Source organism: Canis lupus, unplaced genomic scaffold (genome assembly GCF_011100685.1).
Source record: "Canis lupus familiaris isolate Mischka breed German Shepherd unplaced genomic scaffold, alternate assembly UU_Cfam_GSD_1.0 chrUn_S1739H1935, whole genome shotgun sequence".
NCBI lineage: Eukaryota > Metazoa > Chordata > Mammalia > Carnivora > Canidae > Canis > Canis lupus.
In genome coordinates this window covers 7,610-32,100 of record NW_023330589.1, presented here as the reverse complement: position 1 = coordinate 32,100, position 24,491 = coordinate 7,610, and the positions used below count along the sequence as shown (strand labels likewise).

At 42.1% G+C, this 24,491-nt stretch overlaps 2 long non-coding RNA genes across 5 annotated transcripts in view; one reads left to right on the top strand and one right to left on the bottom strand.

Annotated features, from left to right (window-relative positions):
• The window catches only part of LOC119878571, a 42,156-nt gene extending 31,578 nt beyond the window's left edge, over positions 1-10,578 (top strand). For 3 of the 4 annotated variants that reach the window (XR_005387012.1, XR_005387014.1, XR_005387013.1), the window contains exons 3-5: positions 1,082-1,174; positions 5,620-5,768; positions 8,573-9,512. This is a non-coding gene — a long non-coding RNA (uncharacterized LOC119878571). Of the gene's footprint in view, positions 1-1,081; positions 1,175-5,619; positions 5,769-8,572; positions 9,513-10,123 lie in introns of those variants that run through there. The other variant, XR_005387015.1, reaches the window with a different exon arrangement.
• The window catches only part of LOC119878572, a 33,092-nt gene extending 11,108 nt beyond the window's left edge, over positions 1-21,984 (bottom strand). Inside the window, exons 1-2 of the long non-coding RNA XR_005387016.1 lie at positions 21,899-21,984; positions 18,893-18,969 (exon numbers count right to left, since the gene is read on the bottom strand). This is a non-coding gene — a long non-coding RNA (uncharacterized LOC119878572). The remainder of the gene's footprint in view (positions 1-18,892; positions 18,970-21,898) is intronic.
• Positions 21,985-24,491: the final 2,507 nt, after the last annotated feature.

Sequence of the window (24,491 nt, the reverse complement as noted above, 5' to 3'; positions counted from 1 at the left end):
TATGATGCTAAGTGAAGTAAGTCAGTCAGAGAAAGACAGATACCATAATATTTCACACATACGTAAAATTTAAGAAATAAGACAGATGAACATAGGGGAAAGGAAGGAAAAATAAGATGAAAATTGAGAGGGAGGCAAACCATGGGAGACTCTTAACACTAGGAAACAAACAGGGTTGCTGGAGGGGAGGGGAGTGAGGGGATGAGGTAAATGGGTGATGGACATTAAGGCAGGCACATGATGTAATGAGCACTGGATGTTATATGCAACTGATGAATCACTAAGCTCTGCCTCTGAAACTAGTAAAACTATTCGGACTGTATCAAAACAAAATGCTTCTGCACAGTGTAGGAATCATCAACAAAACTAAAAGGCAACCTATGAAATGGTCTGGGGATATAGTGCACAGCACGGTGACTATAGTTAACAATATTATATATTTGAAAGTTGATAAGAATGTAAACCTTAAAAGTTCACATCACAAGAAAAAGAATTTGTAACCATGTGAGGTGTGGATGTTAATTAAATTTATTGTAGTAATTTCACAGTATATATATATATATTTCAAATTAATATGCAGTACACTGTTTACTGGAATTTAAATAAAAATATTTTTAAACTGTTATATTCTTTACATTTATGCAATATTACATGTCATTTATATGTCAATAAAGCTGGAAAAATTAATTTTTAAAATTGTTTTTACGTTTTCCATCCACACCTCAGAGACAGTGCTATTATCCTTATTGGGCTTTTCGTTGGTTAATTTACATTCTTGAACTTGTACTATCTCATTATTCCTTGGCTCAAAGACCTCCAGTAGGCAGGAAGATACAAAACAATAATAAAAGTAGCCAAGAATTACCATGTTTGTGAAATCACTTAATTCTCACAGCAACTCCATGATATAGGGACTACTACCATGATCATCTTGTAGCTTAAAGATAAAGAGGGGCATGGAAAGCTGAAATAACATCCACTTTGGAAGAGCTAGTAACAGAAGGGGTAGGAATTTGAACCCAGTTAGGGATGAATCTTATGTTCATCCATAAACCCACTTCCTTAAACTACCTCTCTACAGTTTACAAGAACAGTTGTTGCCTCAGGAAGACTACACCCTGGAACATCCTCACTCAGAAAACAATCACAGGATGTAGAAGCCACCAGAAGGCAGGTAACTTCCACTTTTTATTCTATACTTCTACATTCTGAGGGTTTTTTTGCAACAAACATGTATTCTTTGTAATGATCATTATCCATAAAGATGGTACTTAAAATGGAAGACAGGGCATGACAAGTTTTTCAAAGAAAAGGATAAATTTAGCCCCAAGATCACAAAACTAAGGAGTATGCCCCCACACTCTCCCTCTATCTCTGGTAAGCACCAATCTATTCTGTTTCTATCAATTATTATGTAAGTGAGATTATAAGTGTTCGTCATTCTCTGACTTATTTCACCTAGCATAATTCCTCCAATGTCTATCCATGTTGTCATAAATGGCAAGATTTTCTTTATGGCCAAATAGTATTCCTTCATCCATTCATTTGTTGATAGATACTTAGGTTGTTACCATTGGTTAGCTATGGTGAATAATGCTGTGATGAATATGGGGTGTAGACATATTCAGGGTGGTGATTTTGTTTCATTAAGTTATATATCCAGAAGTGCATCTATTTATAGTTTCTTGAGGACCCTTCCTACTGTTTTCCATAGTGGCTGTCCCAATTTCCACTCTCAGATGGACCGCTTTCAGACAGTAAAGAGTGTCCCTGAGGAGAGCAGTGCTAGCCACTTGGATGGACACATGAAAGGACAAAGTTAGAGGGACCCAGGTAGAAGGAATGGGGCACTGAGAGGGGGGAATCCAAGGGCTTCTGTTCCTGTTATGACTTTGATTGCACCTCCAAAAGAGATATATTGAAGTCCTAAGCCCTGGATACCTGAGAATATGATCTTATTTGGAAATAGGGTCATTGCTGATGTTATCAGTTAAATGAGGTCATACTGAAATAATGTGGGCCCCAACCTAATACGGCTAGTGTCCCTATCCCTATAAAAAGAGGAGGGAGACACACAAGGGAACTCCATGTGAAGATGGAGGCAGAGATCAGAGTGATGTGTCTATAAGCCAAGGGGTGACAAAGATTGCTGCAGCCACCAGAAGCCAGGACAAAGGCATGGGACAGTATCTTCTCCACAGCCTCCTGAAGGAGCCAACCCTGCTGGCTCCATGTTCAGACTTTTAGATGCCACAACTGTGAGAATACACATTTTTGTTGTTTAAGCTACCTGGTTGGTGGCACTCTGTTATGGTAGTCCTAAGAAACCAAGACAGTTACCTTCATAATTTGAACCCAAGATGCCTCCCTGCTGCACACCTTCACACACACACCACCCTGTCCAAACTTTCATTCATAGCCCTCACATGAAACTTTCTAGTTTTTGACTTCTAGGCTTATTTTGTTAACTGGAAAACTTCCATATCTTCATCCTAACTCTTTTTCATTCACCCTTATATGTTCTGCCCATTACATGTTCGTATGGGGTTAGAAAATACCTTCTGGTCCTGTGAATTAGTGAGTGGGGAAGAGTGCTTTAAGCTGGTAGTAAGAAGTAGTTAGGGTGACATTTTCTCTCTTATAGTCATTTCCTTTCATGATCCCATGGCAGCTGGATGTAGAGTCTTGATTCTCACTGAGCAGTGGTCTCAGGGAAGCATCCCTATGCTGGGCCAAGAATCCCACCCAGACCTGCACATAACCTTTACCTCCCCTGGTTTACTGGCAAGATTGTCTGAGCATCACAATGTTGTGCACAATGCCCTGCACATCAGGACCTGCAGCCCTACTTCTTGTTATCAGGCCACCTGCCGGTACATCCTTACTCTGACTTGCCCACGTCTCAGATGAACAGTGGTGGGCCTCAGGATGACACCTTACTCTTAGCTCTCCAGACTGGCTTTTGAGGAGTTCCATCCCCACCTCTTGAAATAACCAAAAATCTGGGATTCAGGGTTGGGACCCTCATTCTTGGTATTGGTGGTTTCTCCACATGACAACTGCCTTTTCATTTTCCCTCTAGGCCTCAGGGAGTGGGATTTTCACAGGCTTACATGAATCTTACCTGAATCCCATTTATCTTCCAAGCCTCAGGTTCAGAAAAATGCTGCCTATCTGTGCTCTTGAATTACGAGCTCTATGAAAAGTGACGAGTGAGAGCATTATAGCAGCAGCTATAGCTAAACTTTATTCAAATCTAGTCATGCTAGCATTGTTCTAGGTGCTTTGAGCCTAGGCACTCTGGCTCCAGAATCCAGGTAAAAAAAAAACTGTAAGCTTTTATACTTCCCTTAGGCCCAGGTTCTTAGAAGGGATATGATAGATATTGGTGAGTACATCAAGGGCCAGAAATTGAGGGGGAAATGAGTAACTGGTTGTCTTTCTCCAGGGTGGGTTCCACCATGAACACTGCCTGTGCTCAACCCAATTCTATCACTTCCAGACCCTTCTCTGCCTTCTCAAACTTCGACCTAACTTTGGCCATTTGACATGTTCAGAAAAGGGTGGAATTTTGATGAGTTGGACATCTGCCAGGTATATAAGTGAATACCATAAAGAGGGCTTGAGTGTGTTTATGAAGCTTTTATTTCCTCCTCCGCCTAAGCATGACATAGTCTATCCTTGGAAGAAGTACAAACACCATCTGTCCCTTGTCAGGCCCAGTGACCAGAGGGCTTGGTCACTCAAAGAACCTGTACTCTTGGGTGGCAGGCTACCAGGGATTGTGCAAGCATTGGGTGGCCCCAGGCTGGGGGTGGACAACTTGACACCATCACATCTCTTTGGTCTGTGTCTTCCTACGTGTTTTTAGGGGTAGACAGTAATAAAAATTCCCTGCCTGAAATGATAGTCAGTGACTGAAGAACTAATGTTTCCCTCTGCCCTGGCTTCTCTTCATTTCTATCTTTCTCTTTAGAATGAGAAAGTTGGCTGTGACACCCTGTTTCAAAGACTCACATCCGAGGAAAATCCATTCTCAACAAGGCAGAAGATCAGGCCATTTGAGCATGCCCTGTGCCAATGAAAGCACATGTTCAGTTGTATACATTTGCCCTTGCTTTCAGATGTTTTTATTCTCGGTCTGCATCCTTCACCTTGAGATTTTAGAAGCTAGAAACACTTTCTTCTACTTAGTTGTAAGTCAGATGCTATTGCATGGAAACTTCATGGTCTTTAGCCAGCAGGGTGGACAGCAAGTTAGAGATGACAGCCATGTGTTATCCTGGTATCAGCCAGGCTAAGTACTGCTAAGTACTAAGAGGCTAAGTACCGCTGCTATACCAAGTGACTCCAAGGTGTCAGAAGCTACAAAATTAAAGATTTATTTCTTGCTCACACCATCTGGGTCAGCCGCATGTCTACTCTAAATCATATTAACCTGGGACTCAAGTTGATGGAGAAGATGCTTTCTAAAGAATTGCTGGGTGTCATGGTGGAGGGAAGAAAGAGCATGGAGATTAACACCACTGAACTGTGCAATTAAAAATGTTTAATATAGGGACGCCTGGGTGGCTCAGCTGTTGAGCATCTGCCTTTGGCTCAGGGCATAATCCTGAAGTCCCAGTATCAAGCCCCACATTGGACTCCCTGCATGGAGCCTGCTTCTCCCTCTGCCTGTATCTCTGCCTGTCTCTGTGTGTGTGTGTGTGTGTGTGTGTGTCTCATGAATAAATAAGTAAAATCTTTAAAAATTTTTAAGATAGTATTTTTTTACCTTATATGCATTGTACCACAATAAAAAAATGAAGAGAGATAGAGAGAACCATACTCCAAGTATACCCTAGCTTCTGCTGGAACATAGAATACACATTTCTGCTCACATTTTAGTATTCAGAGCAAATCATATGACCATGTCTATTGTCAGTGAGACAAGGAAGTATACTCTACCCTAACAGAGTGTCAGTGAATCTCTGAAGATACTAATACATTCTCTCAGACCCTGTTTCTTTTCACGAGCAAGCCCTTGGCTATTCCTCTAAGAACTGGGGAGGTAGGGCAGCAACAGATAGAGCTAGCTTTCTGTGGTTCTCCTGATGTTGAGAGCAGTTGGTGGTGGAGGCAACAGGCACGAGACAAAATTAGGAGACCCACATCACCTCTCAGTCAACTTTAGCCAAGTTTTGCATTTCTCTGAGCCTCAGATTCTTCATCTGAGGAATCAGAGATTAGATCAGACAAGTGCTGATGTTGGTGCCAGCTGGAGCTTTCCTGTGCATCTTCTATTTTACCCTACTTTCTTATGTTGAATTCTACCCAGATAGGACTGGGGGTGTGGGGTGGTGGGAGGAGGCAGGGTGGGAGACACTGGTAAAAAGACTGGACAATCCTTGTTCTGCATCACCTCATTGAAGTATGACACTCCCATTCTAACAAGTGCTAACAAACCATCCCTCCACTGGTTTATTCCATGGACCAATGCAGAAGGGCTCCTTGAGAAGTGGAAAGACTAAAGACAAAAGGATTTGAAGCACAGAATCCTTTAATAATGGTAGCCCATTTGGGCATCGCTCTCTCTATGGTTCAAAGGGGAAATTCCTTCTGGGGTTTGCTTCTGTACAGGGAAGCTCTTACAATATGTTGAGGAGAAGGTTGTTCTTCAAGCAAGTGTGTCCCAAGGACCTTCTCAGCAACACTAGGAGATAATAAAACATTCAGGTAAAACTACCAGTGCTGCCAAGATGAGCTCTATAACCAAGGGGACTTCCAAGGTAAGTGCCAACACATCTCTGCTCTCCCTCCCTTCCCATCCTTTATCCCAATCCATTGTCTTATGTCTGTCTTTTTTTAAAATTTTTTTTAAATTTATTTATTTATGATAGTCATACAGAGAGAGAGAGAGAGAGAGAGAGAGAGAGGCAGAGGCTCAGGCAGAGGGAGAAGCAGGCTCCATGCACCGGGAGCCCGACGTGGAACTCGATCCCAGGTCTCCAGGATTGCGCCCTGGGCCAAAGGCAGGCGCCAAACCGCTGCGCCACCCAGGGATCCCTTATGTCTGTCTTCTAAGTACCTTCCTACGACCTGTCTCTCTGCTTCTGAGCTGCCTATTGATTTTCCTCACTGACTGTCTTTCCTTCCTGTGAAGGGATAGGCACAAGCCCTTCTTTTAAGGAAGACTGAATGGCAGCTGGGCGGCTGGGATGGGTCCTCAGGATTTACACTAAGTATGAGTTTGTAGGTTTAAATTGTTTGCTTTTCCATTCCAGTTGAAAAGTGTTTGTCCTTGCCTATTTATTTCTTAACTCTCTCAACAGTACTTTTTTATTGAAGTATAATTAACATACAGTATTATATTAGTTTCAGGTGTACAATACAGCGATTCAACAATTCTATATATTGCTCGGGGCTCATCAAGATAAATGTACTCTTAATCTCTTTCACCTATATAATCCATCTTCCACCCACCTACCTGCTAGCAACCATCAGTTTATGCTATTTAAGAGTGGTTTTTGTTTGCCTTTTTAAAAACCTTTGTTTGCTAATTTGTTTCATTTTTAAAATTCTATATATGAGTGAAATCACATGATAGATATTTATTTTTCCTTGACTGCCTTATTTCACTTAGCATTTATGCTCTAAATCCATCCATGTTATTTGAAATGGAAAGATCTCATCCGTTTTTATGGTTGTGTAATATCCTCTTGTATAGACACGCCTGGGTGGCTCAGTGCTTAAGCATCTGATTTTGGCTCAGGTTGTGATCCTGGGGTCCCAGGATTGAGTCCCATACTGGGCTCCCTGAAGGGAGCCTGCTTCTCCCTCTGCCTATATCTCTGCCTCTCTTTCTCTGTGTCTCTAATGAATAAATAAATTTATTTATTCATACACACACACACACACATACATATCACGTGTTCTTTATCCATTCTTCAGTCCATGGACACCCGGGTTGTTTTTTCATATATCAGCTATTGCAAATAATTCTACAATAAACATAGGGGTGCATATATCTTTTCAAATTAGTGTTTTTCATTTTCTTTGGGTAAATACCCCAGTAATGAAATTATGGGATCATATGGAATTTCCATTTTTATTTTTTTGAGGAACCTCCATACTGTTTTCCACAGTGGCTATCCCCAATTTGCATTCCTACCAACAGCACACAAAGATTCCATTTTCTCTGCACCCTCACAAATAATTGTTATTTCCTATGTTTTTTATTTTAGCCATTCTGACAGGCATAAAGTGATATCTCATTATAGTCTGAACTTGCATTTTCCTGATGATTAGTGATGTTGAGCATCTTTTTTTATGTGTCCGTTGGCCATCTATATATCTTTCTTGGAAAAATGTCTATTCAGGTCCCATGCCCATTTTTTAATTGGATTATTCGTGGGGCTTTTTTGGTATTGAGTTGTATAAGCTCTTTATATATTTAGAATATTATTTATATATAATTTTTATTATTGTTTATATTATTTATATATTTTATTTTTTATAAGTTATATGTTATTTATATATTTAATTATATATTTAAAAGATATATATAATTTGCAAATATCTTTCTTCATTCAGTAGGTTGCCTTTTTATTTTGTTGGTGATTTTCTTTGCTATGCAAAAGCTTTTTATTTTGGTGTAGTCCCAGTAGTTTATTTTTGTTTTATTTCCTTTGCTAAAGGAGATATATAAAGAAAAATGTGTCTACAGATGATGTGAAATTACTTCCAATGTTTGGTTATGGACTGGAAGAACGAGTATTGTTAAAATGTCCATACTTCCCAAGCAATCTACAGATATGCAATTCCTATCAAAATACAACAGTATTTTTTACAGAACTAGAGAAAATAAAAGTAAAATTTGTACCACAAAAGACTGAGTAGCCAAAGCAATCCTGAGGGAATAAAGCTCAAAGTATCACAATCCCAGATTTCAAGATACACTATAGAGCTGTAGTGATCAAAACAGTATGGTACTGGCACAAAAACAGACACATAGATCAATGGAACAGAAGAGAGAATGCAGAAATAAACCCATGCTTGTATGGTCAATTTATCTATGGCAAAGGAGAGAAGAATATACATGGGGGAAAAGGCAGTCTCTCCCAAAAATGTGCTGGGAAAACTGGGCAGCTACATGTATACAAAAGCATGAAACCAGACCACTTTTTTATGCCATTCACAGAAATAAGCTAAAAATGTATTAAAGACTTAGATGTGAAACTTGAAATGATAAAATTTCTTACCAGTATTTTTTAAGACCACAAGTTACCTTCTGGCATCTAAGCATTTTTCTCCAGCCAGGGCAAAGGATCAATTCATGAAAGAAGCAAATAAACCAAATTCCTATAAGATCCTCTATCTTTCCACTTAATACCTACTCCCCTCCACACACACACACACACACACACACACACACACACACACACACACCCTCCATGCCATCCTAGTTTTAAATAATTTTGATTTTGGGTGGAGGAATCATGGAATAAGCATGATCTTGGTTGGGGGATAATAAATTCTCTGAGCTCCTTTTATGGCTTACTCTTTGAGATGAAAATTTTCTTTCTTCATTCAGTGCCTCAGGAATCCTCAGTACCCAATGGCATTAAGTGTCCTGCCTGCTACAACGTGTATGATGTTTCCTGCGACCCAGTTCTTCTTGCCTGCACTGGTACAGAGACAAAGCGTGTGGAAGTTATTGGCATAGGTACAACTATTTCCACAGGATTCTTGGTGTTCATTTTCTCAAAGGATATATCTGTGCTAGTTATCTTTGCTGTGTAATCATTACTCCAAAACTTGGCAGTTTAAAACAATGAGCATTTATTATTTCATGGCATCTGAGGGTCAGGAGTTTGGAAGTGGCCTAGCTAAGTGCTTCTGGCTGAGTTTCTCATGAAGTTGTAATCTAGCTGTCAGCAGGGCCTGTCACCAGGAAGACCTGCTTCCAAGATCACCCATGTAGTTGTCAGGCTTGGTTCTTCTCTACATGGGTCTCTGTGTGGGCTGCCTGGATGTCCTTATAATGTATTCCCCCACAGCAAGTGATGAGAGAGAGAGAGAGAGAGAGATAGAGAGAAGAGAAGAGAAGAGAGAAGAGAGATAAGAGAGATGGAGGGAGGGAGGAAGAGCACTAACTGGCATTTCTCAGGGCAAATGATGACAGAGGGAGAAGAGGAGGAGAAGAGGGAGGGAGGAAGGAGATACTACAGTTTCAAAGTAATCAAATATCAGAAGGAACATTTCTTCACTTCTGTTGTATCCTGTTGGTTGCACAGATCAACTCTGATACAACATGGGAGAAGAGTATACAAGGACATGAATACTAAGAGATCGCAGGCCATCCTAGAGACTAACTACTATGTACAGCAAAGGCTGATACAGGGCCAAGTCCTAGTTCACTCTCCAAAGTTTGGAGGGAGCCATCTGTCAGAAGAGAGAAGGGGGAGAGGAGAGGACGAGGAGAGGAGAGGGAAGATGAAGAGAACACAACTGCTTTCCACAGGAAAGTCTGACACTTGTGAACATGTCATATCATGATCTCCTCGAATGGGAACTTGGGTCATTGGCCATCACCCTCTTCAACAAAGAGGGTGATACCTCAGTTCTGGTTTTTTTCATCACTACCATTATTGCTATTACCCAATCCCCATGAATAAGCATGATATGATTCTGAAATCTGCAGAAGGACTTGCCATTTTCCTGAGGAGGAGAAAAGTATGGACTTGTAGTAAGATGCACAGATGCCATTCAGATAGAAAACAACAGGTACCAAGGGGCTGTTTAGGTGAATACATGAGTTCTGACCTCAGGCTTTTTCCTCTCTTCCAACTATCTCTTGCCTCGTCAGAAGGTACAGACTCCAATCTCAGCTATGCATCTGACACAGCAGGGGCCCTTTGGGATTCATCCTAAACTGAGATGTCGGGCCCAAAGGGAACTAAGGCTTGGTCCCTGGACAGAGATGGAGCTGTGGTTCTTGCTTCTTTCACAGAAGGCAGAGGGGAATTCTGGGGCATTCTGTGTACCCTTTTCTTCCCCAAGGGAGGCAGATAGGATAGGACGTGGGGGAAGAGGGGAGACAAGATAAGAGAGAAGACTAACTCTTGGATTTTTCTTTTGGCAGATAGTCCAATATTTATGATTTTTGCCATGGGTTGTGCTACTGAAACTGTCCTCAACTTGAGGAATATAAGTATATTGAATAACATAAAAATCCGTACCAACTGTACAGAACAAAGCAATGGAGATCCCCACTGATGTTCATCACCTCATCAATCTTGACTGGTCCCTTCTTGCTCAAAGTCTTGCTTTGAAGTTTGCACACTTCCAAGCTCATAATTCTACAAACCTGAAAAAGTTGGAGTCCTCTGATGTCTCCCCTCCCCAACATTCTCCAGACATTGCAGAATTAAGTTGCTGATATTTCCTTAAGTATGTTTGTAATCTTTATTAGTAACTCAGGTTAAAAAAAATCTTATTGAAGGGGGGTCTCTGGGTGGCTCAGTGGTTGGCACCTGCGTTTGGCGCAGGGAGTGATCCTGGAATCCTGGGATCTAGTCCTACATCAGGATCCCTGCATGGAGCCTGCTTTTACCTCTGCCTGTGTCTCTGCCTCTCTCTCTCTCTCTTTCTGTGTCTCTCATGAATAAAAAAATAAATTAAATATATTTTAAAAAAATCTTATTCATTCATCTAATGGATTCTTTCTTCAACCCAAGTAATAAGTAAGGAAATATTAGATAGCATCTCAGGCTGTGTCCCACAAGTCAGGGGCAGTCACAACCATTCTTCATGTGATGCCATGAGGAAGCAGGGGTCAGGAATAACCCTTACAGGATCCAAACTATGATGTCCTCATGGTGCTGAACACAATGGACACCGTGATACCTGCTCATATGGATCTCTTGATTCTCCAAATTCAGTTTCCTACAGGGTGCAGTAAGTTGCATAAAAGAAAAGAATACCTCACACGTAATGATGACCTTCTGGGAAGCAATCTGTTGTCTGTATCGTGCTGGGGCCCTCGCACTCTATAAGCTTATCTGAGCCTGAAATCTACATAGACTGTGGCTTTCTCCTTGGGACTATGTCTCCATTTTCTCTTCCCTGGGCTTTTGAGCAGGCAGCGTGCAGAGTTTATATGTCCAGGACTCGTTTTATGCATATTCTCACTGTGTGCTCAGCACAGTGATGGAAACTGCAAAAGACACAGGGTTCTCCCTCAGGGATAAGGAGCTAATACACAGAGAATGATGAAAGGATTGCATGTAACTGCACGGAATTCTAAGCACAAATAATCAGAGGGGCAGGAAAATTCAGGGAGGAAAAAGGAGGTAGAGTCAAAACTGGTACACAAAGGTGGTAAACTGAGACAGGGCTTGAGGAAGGAGTGTGTATGAAAGTGAAGTTCCCACTGGGGAAATGGTAGGCTAAAAAATGGTTAAACAGCAAAGTCCCCAGAAAGGCAGTAAATCAAAATAGAGCCTACACAGGAGACCTTTGATAAGGAAACCCTTAGGGTAATAATGGGAAATCCTGTGCTGATTCAACTCCAAGGAGGTCACATCAGCTCAAGTGGGCTGGTGTTGCTGTTACCACCACATACGTTTTACAAAGAAAAAGTGGCAACAGGATGGAGACTCTAACCCAAATTGTCAATTTACAATCTGGGACTTTATTCTCTGTGCCATCCTGCCTCTCAACCAATAACCAAGTCCTGGACACATCAGTCAGCTTGGACTACCACAACAAAGTAACATGAACAAGGTGGCTTAAGCAATAAAAAATTACTTTTCTCAGTTTTGGAAGCTGGAAGTTTGAGACCAGGGTGCCATCAACACTGTTGTCTTCTGAGGTCTCTCTCTTGGGCTGTCTTCTCCCTGTGTCTTCACATGATCCTTCCTCTACATGTGTCTGCTATATATTGGATGTTTGTGCACCCTACCCCCAAGCAATGGTATTGGATAGTGGGGACTTTCAAAGCTTGCCACCCTCATGAATAGCATCAGTGCCCTTATAGAAGAGGCTCCACAGAGCTCCCTTGCCCCTTCCACTGTGTGAGGACACAATGAGATGGCTGTCTATGAACCTGGAAGAGAATCCTTAACAGACATTGAGTCTGCTGGTCCAAGTCTGGAGCTTGGTCTTGGTCTTCCAGGCTCCAGAACTGTGAGAAATAAATTTCCATTGTTTATAAGCCATCGGTTGTGTGTTATCTGGTTGTAACAGTTCAGATGGACTAAGGCAGTGTCTGTGTCCCAATCATCTATTATAAGGATATCAGTCTGATTGGATCAGGGCCCACTATAGTGACCTCATCCTAAAAGGCTATGTCTCCAAATACAGTAAAGTTCTGAGGTATTGAAGACTAGAACTCCAACATATTAATTTTGGCAGAACACAACTCAACCCATAGCAAAGGGTTATAGAGTAAATGACTTTAGGCATTGAGAAAAACTTTTCAACTATTGCTCCCGTATGAAGTGGTTGGCACAGTGTCAATACACAGTGTATACTTAATAGGTATAACCCATTATTCTTTTTCTTCTCTGCATCCTTCTCATCTATGCCCATTACCTTCCCATTTCTTTTCCCCAATTTTCCTTTCATTTTTCTACTGATTATTTCCCTGTTTTGCTACTCTTTCCCTGAACTTCATTCTCTTCTGGAATAAGCAACAGTCATACCTCCAAGAGAGCACGGCAGTCATTCATGGGTGTGGCAGCCAATTGATCACTATATTCTGTGGGTAAGAATATGGGGCTAGAGAGCAGCATCTGCATCTCAGGAGAGAGATTCCATGAGGTCAGGGGCCTCCGAAAGAACATAAGATTCCTAGGGATCATCAGCATTCTGAAAACTACAGAACACTTATGAAAGAAATTGAAGAGGACACAAAGAAATGGAAAAACATTCCATGCTCAAGGAGTGTAAAAACAAACATTGTTAAAATGTTTATGCTATCCACAGTAATTTACACATTTAGTGCAATCCCTATCAAAATATCACCAGCATGTTTCACAGAGCTGGAACAAATAACCCTAAAATTCCTATGGAACCACAAAGGACCCTGAATAGACAAAACGATCTTGAAAAAGAAAAGCAAAGCTGGAGGCATTGAGATTCCAGAATTCAAGCTGTATTACAAAGCTGTGATCATCAAGACAGTATGGTACTGGCACAAAAACAGACAGTGGACCAGAATAGAGAACTCCGAAATTGACCCACAACTTGATAGTCAACTTATCTTCAACAAAGCAGGAAAGAATATCCAATGGGAGAAAGACGGTCTCTTCAACAAATGGTGTTGAGGGAACTGGACAGCTGCATGCAAAAGAATGGAACTGAACCACTTTCTTACACCATACACAAAAATAAGTTCAAATGGATGAAAGATCTAAATGTGAGACAGGTGACAGGCACTGAGGTGGGCACTTGACGGGATGAGCACTGGGTGTTATTCGATATGCTGGCAAATTGAACACCAATAAAAAAATAAATTTATAAAAAAAATAAATGTGAGACAGGAAACCATTAAAATCCTAGAGAAGAACACAGACAGAAAACTCATTGACCTTGGTCTTAGCAACTTCTTAGTGGACAGGTCTCTGGAGGCAAGGGAAACAAAATCAAAACTGAACAATTGACACTTCATCAGGATAAAAAGTGTCTGCACAGTGAAGGAACCAGTCAACAAAACTAAAAGGCACCCTATAGAATGGGGGAAGATGTTTGTAAATGACGTATCTGACAAAGGGTTCGTATCAAATCTGCAAATGATTTATCAAATTCAACACCCAAAAAATAAATAATCCAGTTAAGAAACGGGCAGAGGGCACGAATAGACACTTTTCCAAAGAATAAATATAGATGATTAATAGACACATGAGAAGATCCTCACCATCACTCGTCATCAGGGAAATACAAATCAAAACCATGATGAGATAGTACCTCACATGTCAGAATGGCTTAAATTAACAAGACAGGAAACAACAGGTGTGGGGAAAGGGAAACCCTTTTACAATGTTGGTGGGAATACAAACTGGTGCAGCCACTCTGTAAAACAGTATAAAGGTTCCTCAAGAAGTTAAAAATAGAACTACCCTATGACCCACCAGTTACACTAGCAGGTATTTACTGAAAGTGTACAAAATACTGATTCAAAGGGATACATGCACCCTAATGTTTATAGCAGCAACATCCACAATAGCCAAACTATGGAAAGAGCCTTAATGTCCATTGACAGATGAATGGATAAAGAAGCAGCAATATATATATAATTATATATATAAAATATTACTCAGCTATCAAATAGAGTGAAATCTTGCTATCTGCAGCAGCATGGGTGGAGCTAGAACCTATTATGCTAAGTGAAATAAGTCAGATAAAGACAAATACTATGATTTCACTTATATGTGGAACTTAAGAAAGAATACACATGAACATGGGGGGAAAGAGAGGGAAACCATAAAAATGAATGTTAACTATGAAGAACAAACTGAGGGTTGCTGGAAGGAGGTGGGTAGGTGGGGATGGGTTAAATAGGTGATGGGTATTAAAGGGGGCACTTGTTATTAAGAGCATGGGGTACTGTGTGTAAGTGATGAACCACTAAATTCTACTCCTGAAACACGTATTACACTGTATATTAACTAACTGGAATTGAAATAGAAACGAAGACTATAAAAAAAGGAGGAGGAAGAGGAGGAGGAAGAAGAAGAAGTGAGTTATAATTTATAGGGTTTCATCCCAGGTAAGGAAATGTCAAACAGGTTTCTGCATAAATGATAGCAGACCCATTGCCTATGTGACATTGAGTCAGTGTTAAGGAGGAAAAGTCAATGAGACTTGAGCTCCCCAGGCGCTACCTGAGCGGGGAAGTGAAGCATTTTCCTCCAAGAAAGACTTGGCCACCTCTGAAGATGAAACCACATGAGAAGGAACTAGTTTGGTCCAAAAGAAAAAGCACATCTTTGGATTTGTACTGTTATTTCATTCAGACCCACTACCTCAGCACTTTATACAGGGCACAGAAGCCAAAAGTAAATCAATTTAGCTTCATAAAAATACGTGAATACAAAATGCAAACATGCTATTTTTCCATTTAAAACACACGCAAAAAATCTATTAAAGAAATTTTTAAAATTCAGTAGGCTAAACAAAAATAAATGAGGTATCTGTTTCAGTTCTAACCTGTTTCTTCCATCCTGCAAACAGAGCCTCTGTAGACAGAGGAGTACACAAGTGGCCAAGAGGGGACACAAAATTCAAAAGAGAGAACACACACACACACACACACACACACACACACACACACGGAGAGTAAAACCCAGGCATGTGTGTAGGTAAAAGAGGCAGTGAAGTACTATCAGGATGGGGAAACAAACAGAAGGGAAAAGTAGGGATGAATTTATATTAAAGAATGTCTCCATCTTGTGGTCATTATGGTGTAACCACTAATTAAGTCAAGTTTTATTTCCATTTATTCATCCATCCATCTTTCTGTGCATTTATTCACCAACCTAACTGGTACTTTCCAGTTGTGGCAGGCACTGTTCTGAGTGTTAGGGCTAGAGTAGTGAACAAAATTCCCTGCCTTTCTGTAACTTCCATTCTGGTTAGAGTTTACATTAATTAAACAACTATAATGTGTGGTATGTTACATCAGAAAAACAGGGGCGGGTATATCAGAAGCTGTTGGGGGAGGCAGTCAGGATTTTGATCAGGGTGACTTTCAGTAAGTCCTCAGTGAGGTGGGAGAAGGGCCTGAGGAGAGGGAAAGAGGGACGCCCCAGTTGTGTGGGGAGGGAACATCCAGGAAGAGGGAACAGTCAGTGCAAAGGCTTTGAGTGGAAGGCTAAGGCTGGTGCTCAAGAAGGGTGAAAAAACCATCTGGGGCTGTAGTGTGGTGAGCAGGGAGGTGAGTGACTAGGTGAACTTCTAGAAGAACCAAGAGAAGAACAAGGAGGTGAGGAAGGAAGGAGGCAGCACAAGGAAGAAGACCAGGTTTGGTCTGGTCATACAGGCTTTGGTTTTGGTGCTGAGTGAGGTAATGGAGGATTCTGAACCTGGGAGGGATGAGATAGGACATGTTAACTCTGGCTACTCAGTTAGAGGAGCCTCCAGGGAACCCAGACTGGTTAGGGCCACTGTGGTTCTACAGGTGAGAAATGGGGTAGGCTTGGATCAAGGCTATGGGGATGGTAAAAATGGTAATATTCTAGATACATTCTGAAAGAAGATTCAACAAGGTTTTTGTAGTGTAAGTGCCTGAAAATCAGCTTTTGATTGCTGAGGCATACATTTCCAAGACATCTATTTTGAATAAACATATTGCCAGCTATATGATACAACTACTGCTAAAACAACTAGATAAGAAAAGGAACCAGGGTGTCCCATCTGAGTTTCCTTTTTAGAAAGTCCTTGGCAATCTAGATTATTGACCACTTAAGGAACTCTGCTATCACCTCTTGTGCCCTAATTCCTGCTCTGTTTTAAATTTATGAGTAAAGAGTAAAGCCAAGAAATCCTAGGTAGCCTACCCTCAATCTCAGTAAGGAGAGTACCCAGGTCTGTAATCTCTACCTGACACCTTGCTTGATGGCTCTTGGGCATGCCATATGCCTTCCAAGATCTCTGAGTAATAAATTTCTTTTTTCAAAGTCCCTTGATAGTTGTTGCTGAGATACATCTTCCAATAATAATAAGAGCCACAAGGGCCATGCCAACCATAATATTGGCTCTCGATGGGAAAATGTCTGTGGGGACTTGCCATAGGTAGTGGGGGCCCAGGTGAGTGCCTCAGGCATTCCAAGCTAATAATATCACTATCAATAGGCTGAGAAGGACACAGAACAAAAACTAAAGGAGTTCATGATTACTAGACAGCCCTTCAAAAAATATTAGAAAGGAAGAATGCTCACCATTTGCTTCAATGTGGATGGAACTGGAGGGTATTATGCTGAGTGAAGTAAGTCAATTTGAGAAGGATAATCATTATATGGTTTCACTCATACGGGGAATAAAAGAAAAAGTGAAAGGAATTATAGGGGAAAGGAGAGAAAATGACTGGGAAAAATTAGAGAGGGTGGCAAAACATGAGAGACTTCTAACTCTGGGAAATGAACAAAGGGTTGCAGATGAGGAGGTGGGCAGGGGGATGGGGTGACTGGGTGATGGGCACTGAGGGGGGCACATGACAGGATAAGCACTGGGTGTTATACTATATGTGGGCAAGTCAAACTTCAATTAAAAAAAATAAATATTAGAGGGCTCTCCTTGAGCGGGAAGGAAAGACTAAAAGTAACAAAGACAAGAAAGGACCAGAGAAATCTCCAGAAACAATGACAAAACAAGTAATAAAATGGCACTAAATAAATATTTATGAATAATTACTTTGAATGTAAATGGACTAAATGCTCAAATCAAAATACATAGGGTGTCAGAATGGACAAAAACAAACAAACTAGATCCAACTCTATAGTACCTACAACATACTTATTTGAGATGTGAAGACACCTGCACATTGAAAGTGGGGTGACGCAGAAATATTTATCACACAGACGGATGTCAGAAGAAAGTTGGAGTAGCAATACTCAGATCAGATAAACTAGATGTTAAAACAAAGATTAACAAGAGACAAAGAAGGATATGACACCATATGATAATAAAGGAGACAATCCAACAAGAAGATCTAACCACTATAAATATTTATGCACCCAATGTGGGAGCAACCAAACATATAAAACACTTAATAAAAAATACAAACTATATATATAAATGTATATATATAAACAACACAACAAAAATTAATTAATTGATTATAATACAATATTACCCCAAAGATACAGAAGCAATGAAACGCCGGGACACCTGCAACCTGATGTTTCTAGCAGCAATGTCCACAATACCCAAACTGTGGAAGGAGCCTCGGTGTCCATCGAAAGATGAATGGATAAAGAAGATGTGGTTTATGTATACAATGGAATATTACTCAGCCATTAGAAATGACAGATACCCACCATTTGCTTCAACGTGGATGGAACTGGAGGGTATTATGCTGAGTGAAATAAGTCAATCGGAGAAGGACAAACATTATATGGTCTCATTCATTTGGGGAATATAAATAATAGTGAAAGGGAATAGAAGGGAAGGGAGAAGAAATGTGTGGGAAACATCAGAAAGGGAGACAAAACATAAAGACTCCTAACTCTGGGAAACAAACTAGGGGTGGTGGAAGGGGAGGAGAGTGGGGGGTGGGGGTGAATGGGTGACAGGCACTGAGCGGGGCACTTGACGGGATGAGCACTGGGTGTTATTCTGTATGTTGGCAAATTGAACAACAATAAAAAATAAATTTATTATTAAAAAATGAAAATAAAAAAATAAAATAAAATCATGAATGAGAAAGGAGAGATCACCACCACCACCAAGGAAATACAAACGATCTTTAAAACTCATCCTGAGCAGCTATACACCAATAAATTGGGCAATCGAGTAGAAACGGACGCATTTCCGGAAAACCACAAACTACCAAAACCGGAACAGGAAGACACAGAAAACCTGAACAGGCCAATATCCAGGGAGGAAACTGAAGCAGTCATCATCAAAGATCTCCCAAGACACAAAAGTCCAGGGCCAGATGGCTTCCCTGGGGAATGCTATCAAACGTTTAAAGAAGAAACCGTACCTATTACTACTAAAGTGGTTCCGAAAGATAGATGGAATGCTTCCAAACTCGTTCTTGGAGGCCACCATCACCTTAAGTCCAAAAGCAGACAAAGATCCCACCAAAAAAGGAGAGTTATAGACCGACAGTCCTCACGAACACGGATGCAAATATTCTCAAGACACGAGCCGATGGGATCCAACGGTACATTAAGAAGTTACTCACCATGACCAGGTGGAATTTATACCAGGGATGCAAGGCTGGTTCAACACTTGGAAAGCACGCCACATGACTTAGCAGATCTGCAAGAGAAGAAACAAGAACCAGACGATCCTCTCAAGAGATGCAGAGAAAGCATTTGACAAATACGGCATCCATTCCTGATCCAAACGCTTCAGAGTACAGGGATAGAGGGAATGTTCCCAGCATCTCCAAAGTCATCTACGGAAAGTAAAGCCCTCAGCAAATTATCATCCTCAATGTGGAAACACTGGGAGCCTTTCCCTGAAGATTGGGAACGAGAGACAGCGATGTCCACTCTCACCATGGCTACTCACATACTACTAGATGTCACGGCCTCAGCAATCAAGCGACAGAAAGAAATAAAAGGCATTCAAATCGGCAAAGAAGTAGTCAAACTCTCCCTCTTCGCCGATGACATGATACCGTACCTGGAAAACCCAAAAGACTCTTCCCCAAGATTGCTGGAACTCCTACAGCAAGTTCAGCAGTGTGGCAGGATACTGAATCAATGCCCAGAAATCAGTGGCCTCTCTCTATGCCAACGATGAGACCGAAGATAGAGAAATGAAAGAGTCAGTAACATTTACAATTGCACCCAAAAGCATGAGGTACCTAGGAATACACCTAACCAGAGAGGTAAAGGATCTCTACCCAAAAAACTACAGAACACATCTGAAAGAAATTGAGGAAGACACAAAGAGATGGAAAACTACTCCATGCTCCTGGATTGGAAGAATTCATATACTGGGAAAATGTCCACGTGACCCAGGGCAATTTACACATGGAACACAATCCCTATCATCAGAAATATCACGGGCTCTCTTCAGAGAGTTGGAACAAATCATCGGAAGATTAGTGTGGAATCAGAAAAGACCCCAAATGGCGAGAGCAATATTAGAAAAGAAAACCACAGCTGGCGGCATCACAATGCCGGATTTCAGGTTGTGCTACAAACCTGTGCTCATCAAGACAGTGTGGTACAGGCACAAAAACAGACACACAGATCAATGGGACAGAAGAGAGAAATCCAGAAGTGGACCCTCAACTCTATTGTCAAGACCATATATTCGACCAAGCAGGAAAGACCATCCACTGGAAAAAAGACAGTCTCTTCACTAAAGGCTGCTGGGAACGTTGGACAGCCACACGCAGAAGAATAAAACTGGACCATTCTCTCACACCGTACACAAAGATAAAACTCAAAATGGATGAAGGATGTAAATGTGAGACAAGACTCCATCAAACTTCTAGGGGAGAACACAGGCAACACCCTGTTTGAACTTGGCCACAGCAACTTCTTGCAAGATACATCCATGAAGGCCACAGAAACAAGACCAAAATGAATCATTCATCAAGATGAGAATCTTCCGCACAGCAAAAGAAACACTCAACAAAACTAAAAGACAAACCTCCAGAATGGAAGAAGATATTTGCAAATGACCTGTCAGATAAAGCGTGAGTTATCCAAGATCTCTAAAGAACTTATTCAACTCAACAGCAAAGAAACCAGGAGTCCAACCCTGAAATGGGCAAAAGACACGAACAGAAATGTCACACAGGAAGACATAGACATGGTCAACAAGCACACGAGACAATGCTCCACATCACCGGGGTCACGGAAATACAGATCGAAAGCACAATGAGATACCACCTCACACTGGTGAGAATGGGGAACAAAAAACCAGACAGGAAACAACAAATGTTGGAGAGGATGTGGTGAAAGGAGAATGCTTTCAAAATTCAAAAATTTCAGAAATAGCCATACTCACCTGATAGGGACCAAGGGGGGGCTGGCGTGCTCCCGGCAAGCCTGGGGAGATTGGGAAGGGGGAAGAGGGAAGGGGGGCAGGGGCGGAAGGAGTAAGGGAGTAAGGGGGGTAGGGGTGGAGGGGGAGGGGGCGGAAGGGGGAGAAGGAAGAGCCAAGGACCTTCGCGGGGTTCCTGGGGCACAGCAACCCAGGCCCTAAAGCCACCGCCCCAAGGCCGTGCCCTGACGGTGGACGGTGCCTGCATCCAAACCCCTGTGAGCGCATGCGGAAGGGTTCGGCACCCTCCCTGAGCCTCAGTGGAAAACCGTGTGCAGGTGCTTCAGAGAGGTAACAACCGATCTGCCCTGCGATCCAGCAGGTGCACTGGTGGAGGTGTGACCCAAAGGTACAGATGCAGGGAAATGCCGTGACACCCGCACCCCGAGGTTTAGAGTGGTAACACCCACAACAGCCACACTACGGAAGGAGCCTTGGTGTCCATCGAAAGATGAATGGATAAGGAGGGCGAGTGGTCTCTGCACACAATGGAAGATTACTCAGACATTAGAAATGACAAACACCCACCATTTGCTTCGACCTGGATGGAACCAGAGGGTATGACGGCTGAGTGAAAGAAGTCAATCAACGAAGGACAAACATCATATGGTCTCATTCTTCTGGGGAGGATGAGAAAAAAATAGTGAAAGGGAATAGAGGGGAAAGGAGAAAAAATTGAGTGGGAGATGGCAGAAAGGGAGACCGAACATGAGAGAGTCCTAACCCTGGGAAACGAACAAGGGATGCAAGAAAGGGAGGAGGGCGGGGGGCTGGGGGTGACTGGGTGATGGGCACGGAGGGGGACATTTGATGGGATGAGCCCTGGGGGGTTATGCTCTATGTTGGCAAAATGAACCCCAATAAGAAATACACCTAGAAACAAACACACAAACCTCCCGAGACACAAAAGTCTGGGGCCAGATGCCTTCCCAGGGGAATTCTATCCAACGCTTCAAGAAGAAAGCATACCTGTGCTACTAAAGCTGCTCCGAAAGATAGAAAGAGATGGAATACTTCCAAACTCGTTCTTGGAGGCCAGTGTCACCTTAACTCCAAAACCCAAGACCCCACCCACCAAAAGGGAGAATTCTGGACCGATGTCCCTGATGAACACGGATGCACACCTTCTCCACAAGCTACGAGCCAACGGGATCCAACAGGACATTATTAACAAGTTACTCACCATGACCCGGTAGGCTTTATCCCTGGGGTGCAAGGCTGCTTCAGTACTCGGAGAGCACTCAAGGTGCTTCATCAGATCTGCAAGAGAGAAAACAAGAACCAGATGATCCTCTCAAGAGACGCAGAGGAAGAAGCATTTGACAAAATATGGCATCCATGCCAGATCCAAACGCTTCAGAGTACCGGGATAGAGGGAACGTCCCTCAGCATCTTCAAAGCCATCTACGAAAAGCCCGCAGCAAATTCTCATTCCCAATGGAGAAACACTGGGAGCCTTTCCCTGAAGACCAGGCACGAGATGGGGATGTCCACTCTCACCGCTGCTATTCTCAACAGAGTACGAGATGTCATGGCCTCAGCAATCAGGCAATGAAAAGAAATAAAAGGCATTCAAATCATCAAAGAAGAAGTTAAACTCCCTCTTCGCCGATGACATGATACCGTACCTAGAAAACCCAAAAGACTCCACCCCAAGACGGCTGGAACTCCTACAGCAAGTTTGGCAGTGTGGCGGGATACAAACTCGGGGCCCAGAAACCAGTGGCCTTTCTGTACGCAAACAATGAGACCGAGGAAAGGGACATCGAGGAAGGGGTCAATCCCATTTATACAACCGCAGCACCCAAAAAAAAGCATGAGCTACCTAGGAAGAAACCTAACCAAAGGGGTAAAGGATCTCTACCTGAAACATTGCAGAACATGTCTGAAAGAAACTGAGAAAGACACAAAGAGATGGAAAAAGGTTCCATGCTCCTGGGTTGGAAGAATTTATATTGGGGAAAATGTCAACGTGACTCAGGGCAATTTACACAACTAGTGCAATCCCTCTCAGAAATACCACGGACTCTCTTCAGAGAGCTGGAACAAATCATCTGAAGACTTGTGTGGAATCAGAAAGACCCCGAATGGCCACGGGAATAGTAGCCAAGATACCCACTGCGGGGGAGGGGGGGCGGGAGGAGGCAGCACAATGCCGGGTTTCAGGGTGTGCCACAAAGCTGTGACCATCAAGACGGTGTGGTACTGGCACAAAAACAGACATCAAGAATTTCTCTAAAGGCATCAGTGAAATTAATATTAAAGCATCTGGAAGCTAATTATTTTGAGAAGGGCATATGGCACTAAGCTCAGGTCTGAATTTATGGATTTGGAACTGGTATTTAAGATGAAATATTTAATGGATAATGAAGCAAAGCATATTTGGTGACAGAAACTATCTAATACCTTGTGCCATGAATCCCTGACACAGTTTCAAATTTGTGCTTCTCTTGTGTTTTCTTGACCTATAAAATGTTACGTGGAGTTATTCACTGAACTTAACTCATGACACATCCGTAAACCCAAGCTTGCCAAAATATTTTAGGTGGGTATGTGGAGGGCAAGGGACGCTGAGGACTCCTGGGTCCATATACATGCACACCTATACACCAGCATCAGCGCTCTTTCTTCAGCAAAATTACACTTCCTTCCCATTTTTGTTTCCAAACAATGGGCTAAAGAGAGTAAAACCAAAATATAAACATGTTGAGGATATCTTTTATTATACACAGAAGTATCTTAGTATGCTGGGAAACAATAGTATACATTATACCAATTGGCTTTGAAAAATCAAGTCGCTGACTCTTCATCTAAACTCAAATATGTGAGACACACATCCCTGGTTTTGAGATTACTCCTTAAACTAGATCTTTACCTCAGAAGCATTCTGAAACAATAACATTTTGGGGATAATGCTAGGTAAATTTAACGAAATGAATGCTAGGTCTTTAGCCACGCTGGATCTGAACCATTTAAAGTATTAGAAGATTTACTAACAATATGTTTATACCAATATTTTATTAGTGAGTTTGCTTGGTATTATTAAGCTAGCCTACATTGGGTTTCTCCAGAACAGGCCCTGAGACTAGGACCAAGGCTAGGAGTTTATTTGGAAGACTATCTCAGGAAACATTGGCGGAGGAGGGGACAGTGAGCCAGGGAAGGGAAGGAAGCCAGTAGATGAATTTATGAGTATGTTATAGCTGTGGGGAACTTGGGCTCATTTCCACTGTGCTACTCTGGGAAGTGGTGTAGAGCAGACCCGAGAGTTGTCTCACCCAAAGGATAAGAAAGATGGAGGGCTTAGCCACTAGCTCCCATCTGTCATGAGTTTGAGGCTGTTCCCAGGGATGTCAGCTCCCTGGCACTTCCAGCCCACCGGGCACCAAGAATGCTCCTGTGGGGAGAGCTAAGGGATGCAGGTATTGGCAGCAGAAAGCTTATCAGCATGCATAGGGATGTTGAGTGACAAGGGGATATACATGGTGTGCCAAAATCACCTACTCAGAGGCATAACTGTTTATAAACACACTAATAAAGCTTCTTTTTAATGGGAGGAAACCAAAAGGCCAGCAACCGAGGGTGGAAAGATAGGAGAAGCATCAATTGTAACCCTTCTGATAGCAGTCCTACTCTCTTCCCACACAGGATCCTCCTTGACCCCCAGGCAATCCCTGGAGGTCAGACTAAGGGAAGCCTGAGAACATTTTTTGCTTATCTTCTCAGCAGATATTGGGAGCAGGTCAAGGAAGAAGCTTTACAGAGCACAGCAAGAG